The sequence below is a fragment of the Phacochoerus africanus genome, chromosome 2 (assembly GCF_016906955.1).
Source record: "Phacochoerus africanus isolate WHEZ1 chromosome 2, ROS_Pafr_v1, whole genome shotgun sequence".
Lineage (NCBI taxonomy): Eukaryota > Metazoa > Chordata > Mammalia > Artiodactyla > Suidae > Phacochoerus > Phacochoerus africanus.
This window is the reverse complement of record NC_062545.1, coordinates 102,716,696-102,731,847: the sequence shown is the minus strand read 5'-3', so window position 1 is coordinate 102,731,847 and position 15,152 is coordinate 102,716,696.

The window sequence follows — 15,152 nt, the reverse complement described above, 5'->3', positions numbered from 1 at the left end:
AGTATTAGTTATCACACTCAGAACAAAACCCAAGCTCTAAGTAAACAGCTTGTTTCTCAGAGAGACAGAGAGGCCCATGGAGGCCCCAGTTGTGGGTTTCAGGGACAGATGCTCCAAATGGAGGGACCTTCATGCACCGTGCTGCTCACTATACATGTGTGGAGGTTTACATACAATTCAACATTTCACCAAGTGTCCCACAGCACTTGAGCCAACTCCACCCCACCCCCGCCCCTGCCATGGCCGCCCCACCCCAAACAGGATTCAGGGTTTGAGCTTATTGATGGGAGACCATGAGTTCATCTCAAAACATCAAATGCTCCTTGGGTCCCTGCTGTGCTCAATATCTTCATTGAGGTTGTCCTTCTGGTCCCCAAGGGCCTCTGCACTTCAGAAACATCATCTGACTATCTGTCATGAGGAGCTACTGTGTCACCAAACCACCCAAAAAAGTCAGGGAGCCCAGGCCCCTAGGGCAAGCACTGGGGGGGGAATCTCAGCCAGAAGGGACATCCCCAAGACCAGGGAAACTGATGACTGGAGGATGAAAACCTATAAATTCACCACCCAGAAAAAAATAACTGGTGCATTGGACAAGTGGATCCCATGGATATGCCCAGAAAATAATTTTCTTATTTTACAATTTTTGCCCACAGGCTGGCTTGCTTTCTTCTTTCTTTCTTTCTTACAGCTGCACCCACAGCACATTGATGTTCCCCAGGCTAGAAGTTGAATCAGAGCTGCAGCTGCCAGCCCCCTGAGACAGCCACAGCAACACCAGATCCTTAACCCACAGAGTGAGGCCAGGGATCTAGCCCGCATCCTCATGGACACTATGTCGGGTTCTTAACATGCTGAATCACAACAGGAATGCCTGCCCACAATTTTTCAATTTTATCTGCTCTCATCCCGTGGGTTCTGTGCCCGTCCTGTTCACTCCCAATTTCAAAAAGTCCTCTAGTCACTGTCTAAAAATTTATATTATGGAAATTTTCACACACTGCCAGAAATAAGTAAAATGGTAATAATGAACCCCCACATACCCCATCACCCAGCTTCAGCAATTATCAACAGTCCTGCTTGTTTTTATCAATTCCTATTTCCCTCCTCATCCGTCCCCCAACAGACACACTTTGTCTTTGCTCGAATATTTGAAGCAAATCCTCTGATCACTTTCAGAAACAAAAATAGCCTTGGTTTAGGAATGGGTACCCAGCCCAGTGGAACAATCTAGGACTTCAAAACTTCAAGTTAAAGCTCACTCTCCCACCCAGGGCTGCTGTAGACGGAGAGTCTGCCTTGGGAAAGGAGGCATAGTGGGGGTCTTCTCTGCTCCACACCTCAAGTTCCTTCTCCCATTCATAGGCACCTCTGGCTCTTTTAGGGGTGGCAGTGGTGGGTAAGGGCTGGAGGGGGATGCCTTCACTGGCTCAGAACTGTTCCCGGAACTGACAGACAGTGAAAACAGACACCTGCCGGGGTTGGAGAGCAGTGCATGCTGGTAAACTGAAGGTGGTGTATGCATCAGTCACTGTGAAGACAAAACCTGGTGGGAGGAGGGAAGGATAGGCACCCACTTCACTCACTACCTTAGGTGACCTGGCATCTCAGTTGAGAGTGTGGGAAAAGTTGGCACTTCCTGCCTTTGCAGTTGTGCTGTCCAACATGGCAGCAGCACGTGACTCCTGAGCACGCAAGATGCACTGTTAAGTATGAAATACCTACTGAGACTTGGTATGAAAAATAATGTGAAATATTTCATTAATAGTCTTCACGTTGATTACATATTGAATGGAAAATATTTTAATACACTGCATTAAATATAATGAAAACTAACTTCGATTTTTTTGAAAATTCTTTAACATAGCAACAAGGAATTTTTAAATTTTATCTGGGGCTCAAATCCTATTTATATTGGACAGTATGGGATTAAAGACCCAGGTAAAGCCATGGGTAAAATGGTTACATTTTAATTTCATTGTATGAAAACTCCTTCCCCTCCCATCAAAAAAAAAAAAAAAATGCGGAGTTCCCGTCACGGCGCAGTGGTTAATGAATCCAACTAGGAACCATGAGGTTGTGGGTTCGATCCCTGCCCTTGCTCAGTGGATTGACGATCCGGCGTTGCCGTGAGCTCTGGTGTGGGTTGCAGACGCGGCTCGGATCCCGCGTTGCTGTGGCTCTGGTGTAGGCTGGTGGCTACAGCTCCGATTCGACCCCTAGCCTGGGAACCTCCATATGCCGTGAGAGCAGCCCAATAAAATGGCAAAAAGACCAAAAAAAAAAAAAAATGCTCTTAAAGCCAACAAACATTGAACTAGATGAGTATCTAACTGGACTCCATTTTACAGATGATGAAACTGAGGCCTAGAGAGAAGTCACGGGCCTGGCTCAAGGTCCCTGAGTGTCACTGCAGAGCCCATGAGCCATTTCAGGTTGCTCCTGCAAAACACTGGGAAAGATGGGTGCCAGACTTCCAGAAAATCTTTCATACATGTAAGCCTCAAAATGCAGTATTTCATAAGTCAGAGCAAGACAAATATTGTATGATATCACTTAAATATGGAATCTAAAAATACAACCTTGGAGTTCCCATTGTGGTGCAGCGGAAACGAATCCGACTAGGAACCATGAGGTTGCAGGTTCAATCCCTGGCCTTGCTCAGTGGGTTAAGGTTGCAGCATTGCCATGAGCTGCGGAGTAGGCTGCAGATGCAGCTCGGATCCAGTGTTGCTGTGGCTCTGGCGTAGGCCAGCGGAGACAGCTCTGATTCGCCCCCTAGCCTGGGAACCTCCATATGTCAGCAGTGTGGCACTTAAAAGAGAGGAAGAGGAAGAGGAAGAAGAAGAGGAATACAACAACCTAGAGAATATAACCAAAAAGAAGTAGACTCACAGATACAGAGAACAAACTAGTGGTTACCAGTGGGGACAGGGAGGGGGAGGGGCAAGCTAGGGGTGAGGGATTAAGAGGTTCAAATTAATACATATCAAGTAAGCTACAAGGACACATTGTACAAATGCAGGGAACACAGCCAGGATTTTACCATGACTATAAATGGAGTATAACCTTTGAAAACTGTGAATCACTCTGTTGGACACCTGTAACTTAAACAACACTGTACAGTAACTATATTTCAATTTAAAAATACATAGATAAAATGCAGTACTTCAGTGTCTAGTGGCTGAATGACAGCTCAGATGGGGGAGGGTAAGTCCGCAGGCCTTTCCCGCTGCCAGAGGGGCTGGCTGGGTGCCTGCCAGCAGACAGCTCAGGGCCTGAAGAGGGCTGGGTGTGAGGTCAACAAACTGGCAGCCTGAGGCCTACATCTGGCCCTCAGATTTGTTATGATTGGCCTGCAATGTTGGACAATTTTTTTTTAAATCATTTGCCAACATTCCCACTTCAGGAAACTTCGATAGAAAAGCAGGTTCCAACTTCTCCTGAAAAATTATGGCAATACAGGGCTTGTTGTCCTGCCTGGCAGCAGCCTGCCAGCCCCAACGGCTGCCACCCCGGACCCCATAGCCCTCCCCTGGCCTTGCCCTTCCCTCCAAGAGGCCCAGGGGTGGTTGACAGCCATAATCAGCTAGAGCTCTACTTTTCCTTAGGGCAGAGGTAAGAGGAAAGTGAAGTCATTTTCATATCGTCAAACAGTAAAGAAATAAAAGCTAGGCTAAAAGGGCACCATCTTTCAGAGGGGATAAATTTTTCTTTTTTTTTTTAGGGCCACATCTGTGACATATGGAATTTCCCAGGGTAGGGGTCAAATTGGAACTACAGCTGCCAGCAACATCCACAGCAGCTTAGAATCTGAGCCACCTCCATGACCTACAAGGCAGCTTGTAGCAACGCTGGATCCTTAACCACTGAGCAGGACCAGGGATCGAGCACATGTTCTCATGGATACTAGTCAGGTTCATTACCACTGAGCCACAATGGGAACTCAGAAAAAAAACTTTAATTTTAATTTTTTTAATTTTATTTTATTTTTTGCTGTTTTAGGGCTACACCCATGGCATGTGCAGGTTCCCAGGCTAGGGGTCGAATCAGAGCTGCAGCTGCCAGCCTACGCCATAGCTACAGCAATATAGGATCCAAGCCACATCTGCGACTTATACCACAGCTCATGGCAACACCAGATCCTTAACCCACTGAGCGAGGCCAGGGATCAAACCCATGTCCTTATGGATCCTAGTTGGGTTTGTTAACCACTGAGCCACAAAGGGAACTCCTGAAAAAATAAACCTTTTTTTAACCAGCTGCTCCACCCATTATCCATCACCTCCCTCCTTAGCACAGACACTGGAGTTTGCCATATGATCTGATTTGTTTCTCCTGCCTCCCACGACATAAGGGAAGGTGGTCATTTTACCCAAGTTCCATGAGGAAACAGAGGCACCCAGAGGTTTCCATCCACTGAGTCCAAGGAGCTGCCTCTGGAGCTCCAGCCCTGAGGCCCAGGGCGTCCCACCGTCTGAGGCTTCCTTCCAGCTCACCAACATTCCAGGACCAAGTCCCCAGAATTTGTTGGCCAGGGTGGCAGGTGTTTCTGCCCTGAGGACAGATAATGTACTTCTGGGGGCAAAATTCCCCAAAGTCAGCCTCCCCAGGGTTTTCTCCCAAGAGCCACATCCAGACTCAGGAAAGGGAAAGACTCAGATGTGTTGAGAGCAGCGAAGGTCAGAAGGGCCATCCCCGCTGGCATTGCTGCCCCTTTTCCTGATGTCAGGCCCTCCTCTGTCCCTAACGGCATCCTACACTCGGAGCCTAGTCCTCCACCGGCCACCCAGACACCTCCGGCTTTCAGAGCCTGGTCCCAGACAAGGCCTGCCCTGTGGGGTTGGCACCCTGCCCAGAACAGGGCAGCCCCGGGGGCCCCAGGGGGCCCTCTCACCTCCCCCACAGAAGGGCTTGGAAGCTCTTACTTGTCCCAGGAGACCTACAGATCGGGGACTGTTTCTTGTAGCCAAAGGAACAGGCAGGAGAGGGCAGGCTGCCTTGTTAGGGCAGGAAAAGGGACAGAAGTGGGTTCTAGTTATAATTAAGGCTGCCTGTATGGCAAAATTATTTACTTTGGTGGGGGGGTTACTGAGTGGCCAGGGCACAGCAGGTGTTTTTTTCCCATTTTTTCTGTATTTCTGATGCTTTGACATTTGGGTCCTTGCTGACCCTGACAAGACTGTCCCTCCCAGGGCTAGCCAGTTCCTAGAGATAATAAAGCAGTGTGCTTTTCACATGCAAATTAACCAGTCAGAGCCCACACCCCTCCACAGCCTCCTTCATTGGCTCTTACACTTGGGGTCACTCTCCCCCTGCCCTAATCACCCCTGGGCCAGGTGTCAGCCAGCCAGGGACAGCCCCTCTACCCCAGAGCCCAGTGAAATTTTTCAAAATAGCCAATCCTTGCTCTTCTGGCTTACCTAACTCACCCAGTCCTTCCCGCCAACACCAGAATAAAGGCTCCTTTCCTGCTGTGCCCTCTGCCTCCTGATGGACCCTCAGTACTTCTCCATGTGGCCCTGCATAGCACCATGCACTCCTCTTGGGAACTGTGAGAAACAAACTAACTTTTCAATGGCCATTGTCTCTAATCTGTTGGCGTCCCCATATCAAATAGTAAAACCTCCAATTTTAAAGTGAGGACAAGGTGAGCTTAGAGTTGCAGGTGGTGGCCCTTATCCCTGAAGAGAAGAGCCTACCTGAGGATGAAGCCCACCTACAGAAACACAAAGGAGAGACACTGTCCTGATAGGATCACTTCAGGCCCCAGATCCACCTGGGCCTGAAAGCATCCTAGACATTCTAGTACAGCAGCAATTACCTTTTTTTGTTAACCCCTTAAACTATTTTGAGCTGGGTTGTCCATGCCAAGCACCCTGACTGATGCACAGATATGCCATGGTGACCCTGCCCATGTGCTGTGCTATGGCAAGACCCAGACCCCCAAGAGCGCTATGGAAACAGCCCTGACAACTTGACAAAGAAGGAGCTTTGTGGGGAACAGGAGGTGCCAGCATCTGCTCAAGGGCTATGGGGAGAGCAGCTCTCTGGGCTCAGATGCCTCATTGGTAAGAGAAACAGGCCGGGTGTCCCCATGGACCCCTCTTGCTCATGCTCTCCAAATCTCTAAGTTTTCATTTCAAAGGAAAAATAACACCACTTAGTGCCCACTGAGCACTCACCACACGTCAGACACTGTGCTGAGTGATTCGGAAACGCAAATTCATATCATCCCTGTAACAGCCCTCCGAGAGGTATGACTATCCCCATTCTACAGATGAGGAAACTGAGGTGCAGATGGACGAAGGCTAAGCTCTTAAGTGCAAGAGCTGGAATGATACAAGCAGTCTGGCTTCAGAGTTCTTGCTGATGATCACCCTCAGCTTCCCTCTCCGGGGCTTCCATCTGCAGGAAAGTCTCCTGTTTTTGACTTGAATTCACAGTCTCTTTCTTCAGTTCTTTCTAGTCTCTTCCTTCCCAGCCTTAATCACCTAACTTTTCAGATGTCCCTCAAAAGTATTAGCTGCTATTAAATTTTTCTTTTCTCTCTAAATGGCCTCCCACCCCCCCACCCCCATTTGAGCCCATATGGGTTGGCAGGGGGTGCTTCGTTCTGGGACCAGGTCAGACAAACGCCTACAGCAATGGTGGGAATGGCACAGCACAGAGAGTGTCTGAGGCCAAGCAAAGGCCCTGGAGACCAGATGGCACGGGGGGAGGTGGGCCTTGAGGGGGGCAGAACCTAAAATCTTGTCAGGGAACACACCACTAAAAAATTGGGTACCTGGATTGCCTCTGTCTCCCGTCTGTGAAACTCCCACCATGGGTGTTCTTTCCATTTTTCTACATCTCATAATATAGTTTTCATTCCCCACTATCACCACTGCCACTATTTACAGATGTGGAAACTTGCCTTGATATTTTAGGTGATAAATGGTGTTAAGCTCAGATTAACAACCAAGTCTGACTTCAAAGCCCATGTTCTTTCTACTATATTATTAAACATTTTCTTGCTTGCTTGCTTGCTTTATCTTTTTAGGGATACACCCAAGGCATATGGAAATTCCCAGGCTAGGGGTCCAATCAGAGCTGCAGCTGCCAGACTACACCACAGCCACAGCAATGCCAGATCCAAGCCGCATCTGTGACCTATGGCGCAACTTGCAGCATCGTCAAATCCTTAACCCACTGAGCAAGGCCAGGGATCGAACCCACATCCTCACAGAGACAACTCAGGTCCTTAACAAACTGAGTCACAACAAGAACTCCTATATCATTAAACGTTTTAAAACACCACCAGTGTTTGACAAGCATTGTTTATGGCTCCCAGGGAGGGTGGGGACTGGCCCCAAACAAAGGCAGCTTCTTTCTTTGAAAAGAAGTTGAAGCCAACTTGTGGTGGGTGAGAACCACACCAAGGAGTGTGGGAGTGTGCTCCCAACCATTCGAGCAGCAGCATGAGATAGGATGCTTGTACCCTGGAGCTGACAATTGTACTGGGGGGCTGAACCGTTCTGTGACATTAGCCTCGAATGTCCCTGCATCTTACTATGGGGGTATGTCATTCTTAAGGACAAATGGACCCAATAGCTATTTGAGGACCCAAAACGGTGGTGTGAGGACTCTTGTGATAGTGCTCCCACAGCCACAGCCACAGCCACACCCAAGGCAGCAGCTGGTGGCGGTTTGAGATTTAACTGCAGAGGCAGTTCTGAAACAGGGCCAGCACCCTCCTCCAGCTACCGCAGGGATGGCCCCCACCCCCGCACCAGAAAATATCTGATGAGCTCATTTGTCCTGGGGCATTAGATTCCCCCCACCCCCCGACCCGTGGAACCAGGGCTCTGAGTCTGGGAAGACGTTAATGGGAGGCAGGCCTTGTCTCAGCACCAGGAAGAGTTTTCTAAATTTAAATGAGGGCCAAATTAGGACCCAGCCTTGTGCCACGACCTCTTCTCTCTGGTGATGGAATTTCTGACACTGTTAGCAGCTCAGGGACTGCTGTGGAGCTTCAAGCCACTGCTTACTAGCCCCCTCCAGTTCCACCTCTGCCAAGTGGCTCACAGGTCACAAATGCCCACACAGCCTCTGTCTAGCGGCCACTCAATGAGTGATTAGTTGGGACAGTGACTCAATGACTGTTCCTTCAAGTTTCATGTCTAGTGGCCAACCTGACCCTTTCCTACTACACTGAGAAGCTCCCACACTGAGGGCAAAAATGGGTATTTTCATCAACAGTCTGGGACCGCATCCTTTCCAGGATTGATCTCCAAGAAACTTTGCCAAGGCGGCGGTCTTGCCCTCCCTTCCCACCAGGGGGCGCTTTAAGAGAAAAATTCACGGCCATTCTCGCCCAGGTTCTTCAGTGATTTTACTAAGGCAATGGCCCCGCTGCAGCACATCCAGAAAACACATGCGCCTGGTCTCACCGCTATTCCTTGCCATTTTCTCACGATGAATTGGCTGCTATTTCAGTTAAACAATTTATGACTAACCTGGTGGGGCACTTTCCTTAGAAAGTGTTGAATTTTCAGGAAACTGAGACCCAGAGAGATTTAAGATCTCTGTGCTTCACTTTCCCCACCTGTAACACAGTGATAATATTCCCTCATAAAATGTGTGTGAGGATTTAAGTGAGTAATTACAGGTAATGAGCTCAGAACAGTGCCTGTCACATAGTGCCTGCTTACTTGGTGTTAACCATTGATATTATTACTGTTGTCGTCGTTGTTATTTTCATGCTTCCTGGGCTCGGCCCTATAATTTCCTCTTTGGCCTGTGCTTTCCAGGGCTCAGGGGGGCTCCCCCCGCCTTTCAGTAACAGGGGCTCTTGGGTGGGGGTGGTACTGGTGAGTACGAACTTTTCTTCCGATGCTCCTAGAACAAGCCATTAGCACCAGGGGGAGGCTTCCAACTGGGCCCAGGAGGCCGGCCCGACCTCCAAGGTGGCCAATGCCCCGCCAGCTCAGACCCCAGATTCTGGGCCAATGAGAGTCTAGCTCCTCCACAACACCGAAGTTTTTGCGGACAAAAACGATACTGGTCCTAGGCGACTTCCCGGAGTCCTTGCAAAATTAAATTAAAGATCCCTGACATCCGAAATCTAGAGGCAGGAGCACTGGGGTTAGTCCGGTTCCCCACGCCGGGGACAGCGGCCGGGCACGCTTGGGTACCAGGGAGAGGGACTGGGACCCAGCGCGCCCTCCTCGCAGGCTCGCGGCTCAGGCGGGAGGAGCCGGGAGCAGCCGGGCGGAGGGAAGGGGGCCCGGAGGACGGCCCTGCGCGGGGCGATGGCGACCCCCGGCGGTAAGCGTGGGAAGCGGAAAGCCCGAGCGCGCCTCCCGCTCCAACGCCCTCGTCTTGCGCGGTTCTCCCGGGTCTTCCGCGGCTCCCCACGGCTTCGCTCCTCCTCCGCGCTGCTTTCCCCGACGACGCGTGCCCTGCTCCCTCCGCCCCTCCTGGTCCGGGTCCCAGCCGCCCGCGGGCCCCTATTCGCTGCACCTCTGGCCCCAGTTAGACCCCAATCCCCCCCAGCCCAAGGATTGCTGTCCCCGGCTACCTATCAGCTCCCCGGTGCATGCGACTCCCGGTGGCAGTTCCGCAGGAACTCAGAGAGGTGCTGAAGGAGAGCCTCTCCCTGGCTTCAGCCGTCACCTGGTCGAGGGCTTCCTCGGGCCTGAAATCCGGCCGCTGGCGCCTAGAGTGTGGACTGGGAGCCCTGACCAGGCGGGGTCGGGGACTCCTGGGACACCTAGAAGGGGCGGGGCGTGCGTGGGGGAGGGCGGGAGGCCCCCTGCACCCAATGAGGAACTCCAGCAGCCCTCCTCCCCCAAGCATGTCAGGTCAGGCCCGCGCATTTCACTGGCACCTGGCAGCCCCCAAACACACTGGTTTTCCATTAAGGCGAGGATGATGATGAAATGGTGATGGCGGCTAAGCTTATCAACCGCTTCCTAGTAGCAGGCACATTTTAAAATAGGTCACATACATTTTTCTCAATTTATCCTCACATCAATCCAAGGACGTTAAGTAAGCCTGCGTTTTACAGATAGAGACTGAAGCGGAAAGAAGTTATCGAAGTTGCCTGCGGTTAATGAGTAACCGCAGGTCTGAGGATGCTGAGGCCCTCGAATCACGACCGCCAGGCCTCCAGGTGTCTGCCAGTCACAGGTGCAGAGGTTACCACTGCAGTAGTGATTTCACCCTCGGTGGGAGGTTTTGCACATCACCCCCTTCCTGTCTGAGTAGTCCTGTTTGACCGTCCTCATCTCGTTGTGCCACAGCTGGAACTCCTCATCATGTCTTTTTGGAAGATGCAATTCAATCCGTAACAACTGTTAAGGGCATTTTGCTGGTAGTCTGATTTTCAATTAAAACTGAAGCTCTGAGGGCTTGTCTTGTCATAACAAGCAAAAGGTTGGCAGTGTTTATGAGGTGGTGCTGCCTTGGGAACTGCAAAGACGTATTTGTTTTGCCCATGACTCCTTTCCTTTTTATTAGTCCATCAGTGATGCTTTTGTGGTCAGGGTATGACTGTGTTTACTCCAGGCTTAAAAGTGCCTCTGTTTCACTATCAAATTAGGTGTTAAAATGGAATATTAACTTGGAACATAGCCTCTCTTTCCCAGGCAGTAGCAAGAAGCATTCTAATGTCAAAATAAATCAAGCTGACCTCGAATACTCACTGAAGTCTACACTCCTCTGCCTGGTCCTTAAAGCCTCATCACAGTCCGGCCCTGACTCTCCGTTCCTGCTGTTGCTCCTCTGTTCATGAACTTGTGGGGTTCCCTGTACATTGCTACTTGCCCTTCCCAGAAATGTCCCTCTGGGCTCCCACTTCCATGCCTTTGCTGTGTCATTCCTGGAATCTCTTTCCCATATGCAGCCCTTCTATTGACATTCTCCCGTCTTCAAGGCCAAATTTAAAGGCTACCTCCTCCAGGAAGCTTTCCTGACCCTCCAGCTTCCTCCTCAGAAGCATGGAGACCCCGGTTGGTCAGTGGTTAAAGCACTGACCATGTGCTGCTTTGACCTAAAGCAAATTTATGTCTCCCCTTCATTCCTGTTTTATTAGATTACATGTTTCCAGTAGTTGAAAATAGTATTGTATTTTCAGTGTCCACATGTTCACTGCTTATAATAAAACTACAGCTGCCTTTTGCATGTAAATCTTGTATTCAGTGACCTCACTGGACTTATTAGTTCTAGGAGTTTGATACATTCCTTGGGATTTTCTACATAGACAATCATGTTATCTACAAGTGAGAACTGTTTTACTTCTTCCTTTCCAATCTGTATGCCTTTTATCCTTTTCTTGCTTTATTACACTGGTGAAAACTTTTGGCACTGGGTTGAGTAGTGAGAGTAAACATTTTTGACTGGTTCCTGATCTTAGATGGGAAGCATTGTTTTTCAACATTATTATGTTAGATGTAGGCTTTTTGTAGATGTGCTTTATTAAGGAATTAATTCCTATTTTCTATCATGTTTTTTATCGTGAATGGATGTTGGATTTTGTCACATGCCTTGTCTTCATCAATTGCTAGAATGATGGGATTTCTTTTTTTAACTTTATTAGAGTTCCCGACGTGGTGCAGCGGAAATGAATCCGACTAGGAACCATGAGGTTGTGGGTTCGATCCCTGGTTTCACTCAGTGGGTTAAGGATTTGGCGTTGCCCAGCAGCTGTAGCTGATTAGACCCCTAGCCTGGAAACCTCTATATGCTGCAGGTGCAGCCCTACAAAGGCAAAAAGACAAAAAAAAAATTATTGAAGTATAGTTGATTCACAAAATTGTTTCTACTGAGAATGATGAGATTTTTTTCTTCTTTTAGTCCGATGATGTGGTTGTTAGATTGACTGATTTTCAAACACTGAACCAGCCTGGCACTCCTAGAATAAACTCCACTTGGTCATGGTATGTAATTTCTTATGTTGTCGAATTCCATTTGCTAATATTTTATTAAGTATTTTACATATAGTCCATAAGAGATATTGGTCTGTTGTTTTTTGTTTTTTGGGTTTTTTTGTATTGTCTTTGGTTTTGTATCAGGATAATAGTAGCTTCATAAAATGAATTGGGACATGTTCTCTTCTATTTTCTGCTAAGATTGTATTACTGGTATTAAATTTTCTTTGGTAGAATCTCCAGTGAAACCATCTAAGGACTGGAGATTTCTTTTGGGGTATTTTAAATTAATTTGATTTCCTTAATAGCTATAGAGCTATTCAAATAATCTATTTCATATTGGGTGAGTTCTGATAATTTGTATTTTTCAACAACTTGGTCAATTTTATCTAAGTTGTCAAACTTATGTGTAAAGCTGTTTGTACTATTCCCTTATAATCCTTTCAATGTCTATAGTGGTGGCAATGATAATTCATTTTATCCCCCATAGTGGAAATTTGTGTCTTTTTTATCTTGCTAGAGGTTTGTTGATTTTACTGATCTTTCCAAACAACAAGCTCTTTGTTTCATTTTCTCTCTTGGTTTTGTTTCAATTTTATTGATTTCTGTTCCAGCTTTTATTTCCTTCCTTGTGTTTGTTTGGGGTTTTTCTAGGTGTTTCAAGTGGAAGTTTTAGAGTATTGATTTTTTTTTCTTCTTCTGAATGTTTGCATTTAGTACTATAAATTTCCCTCTCAACACTGTTTTAACTGAATCCCAGATATTGTTTTTACCTCTCATTCATTTTAGTGTTATTTGGGAAAAAAAAAAAAATCCCTTGAGAAATTTTAACCCATGGTTTAGAAATATATTATTTAGTTTCTAAGTGCTTAGAGATTTTTCCTGTTATCTACTATCGATTTTTTTTTTTCTTTTTTAAAGGCCACACCTGTGGCATATGTAAGTTCCCCGGCCAGGGGTTGAATTGGAGCTGCAGCTGCAGGCCTATGCCCTAGCCACAGCAACAGTGGATCAAGCCACATCTGCAACCTATACTGCAGCTTGTGGCAAAATCAGATTCTTAACCCACCAAGCAAGGCTAGGGATTGACTCTGCATCCTCATAGGGACAATGTTGGGTTCTTCGCCCACCAAGCCACAATGGGAACTCCTATTACTGATTTCTAGTTTAATTCCATTGGGGTTGGAGAATGCTCTACATTATTTCAGTTCTTTTAAAATTGTTGAATTTTGAGTCTTTTCAGGATATGATCTATCTTGGTATGTGTTGTGTTTGCACTTGAAAATCGTTACTATTTTGCTGTTGTTGGATGACTTGTTCTATAAATGTCAATTAGATCATATTGGTTGACGGTGTTGTTGAGTTCTATGTTCTCAATTTTAGTTTATTTTTTATTTATTTTTGCCTTTTTTAGGGCTGCACCTGCAGCATATGAAAGCACCTGAGGGCTAGGGGTTGAATCAGAGCTGCTGCTGCTGGCCTACACCACAGCCACAGCCACACGGGATCCGAGGAGGGTCTGTGACCCATGCCACAGCTCACAGCAATGCCAGATCCTCAACCCACTGAGCAAAATCAGAGATTGAACCCACATCCTCATGGATACTAGTCAGGTTTGTAACCCACTGAGCCGCAGTGGGAACTCCTTAAGCATTTTATGTTTAGTTGTTCTATCAATTTTTTAAAAATCTATGTTGAAGACCCCAACTATGGCTGTGGATTTATTTCTCTATTCAGTTCTATCATTTTTTTCTTCCTATCTTTTATTCTGGTGTTTGGTGTATACACATTTAGGACTAACTCTGTCTTCAAGAATTAACCTTTTTTTTATCATTATATAATATCCTTGTCTATCTCTGGCATTTTTCTTTGCTCTGAAATCTACTTTATCTGATATTAACATAGTCCTACTTTCCTTTGATTGTTTACCTAATATATATTTTCTCATATTTTTTCTTTCAGATTGCCTATATTATTATACTTGATGTAGTTGCTTCTAGACAGTATAGAGTTGGGTCATGTTTCTTAATACATTCTTTTTTCTCACTGTCTCTCTCTTTTTACAGCTGCACCTGCAGCATATGGAAGTTTTCAGGCCAGGGGTCAAATGGGAACTGCAGCTGCCAGCCTATGCCAGAGCCGCAATGCTGGATCCAAGCTGCATCTGCCACAGCTTGTGGCAACAATGGATCCTCAACCCAATGGGTGAGGCCAGGATTGGACCCAAATCCTCCTGCACACTATGTCAGGTTCTTAACCCACTGAACCACAAGGGGAACTCCCTCAATACATTCTACCAATATCTGCCTTTTAACTGGTATACTTAGACCATTTACATTTAATGTAATTATTGATATGTTAACACAAAGTTTAAGTCTGGTGTTTTAGTCTTTGTTCTGTTTTTTGCTTTTATTTTTTCACCAACCTCACTGTGCATTACTTGAACAGGTTTTAGAACTCCATTTTGACTTACCTATAGTATTTCTGAGTTTATCTCTTTGGATAGCTTTAGTAGCTTGAAATATTTATGAACTCTGTATATATTTAGAATCACCACAGGTAATGTTCTAAGTTTTGCTTCAACTATCAAACATAATTTAGAAAACTCAAGATGAGATTTATGTATTTATCCATATTTTTGATTACCACATTTTAAATTTTTTCTTGATAGTCCCACTTTCTTTTATCATTTCTTTTCTGTTTAGAGAAACTCCTGTAACCATTCTTTTAGGTTAGGTCTGTTGCTGGCAAATTCCCTAAACCCATCTTGTCCATCTCTCTGAGACCAAATGGCCCAAAAGACTACATCAAAATATAGAAGTGGATACTACCCCCAAAGGAGGGCCAGAACTAAAAGAATTGCTCTTTTATAACAGAAAGGCTTGAGGGTAAAGGGTATTGCAATTTATCACAGTGAGAAGACAGGGTGAGAAGGGTTTGAAGAGGAGTTGGGACATTTTAGGTTGTCATTTGTGGGAGCTGTGATATGGCAGGAGATGGAATACAGCACAAAGACTCAGTGGTCAAAAGCAGAGGGCAGAAAAAGGTGAAGCATACATAAAACTGCCCTTTCTCCTGAAGTGCTCCACAAAGGAATTTTTTCCCCCTAATGGAATGTCAGTCGACAATCCTCTTCAAGTTCTAGCATAAAATATTATAAACTTTAGGTGAGGTGAAAGAGTTTCTCAGCCCAATTAACATCTCCAGAACTCATGTCAGCAAGATCAGAAAGAAAATATT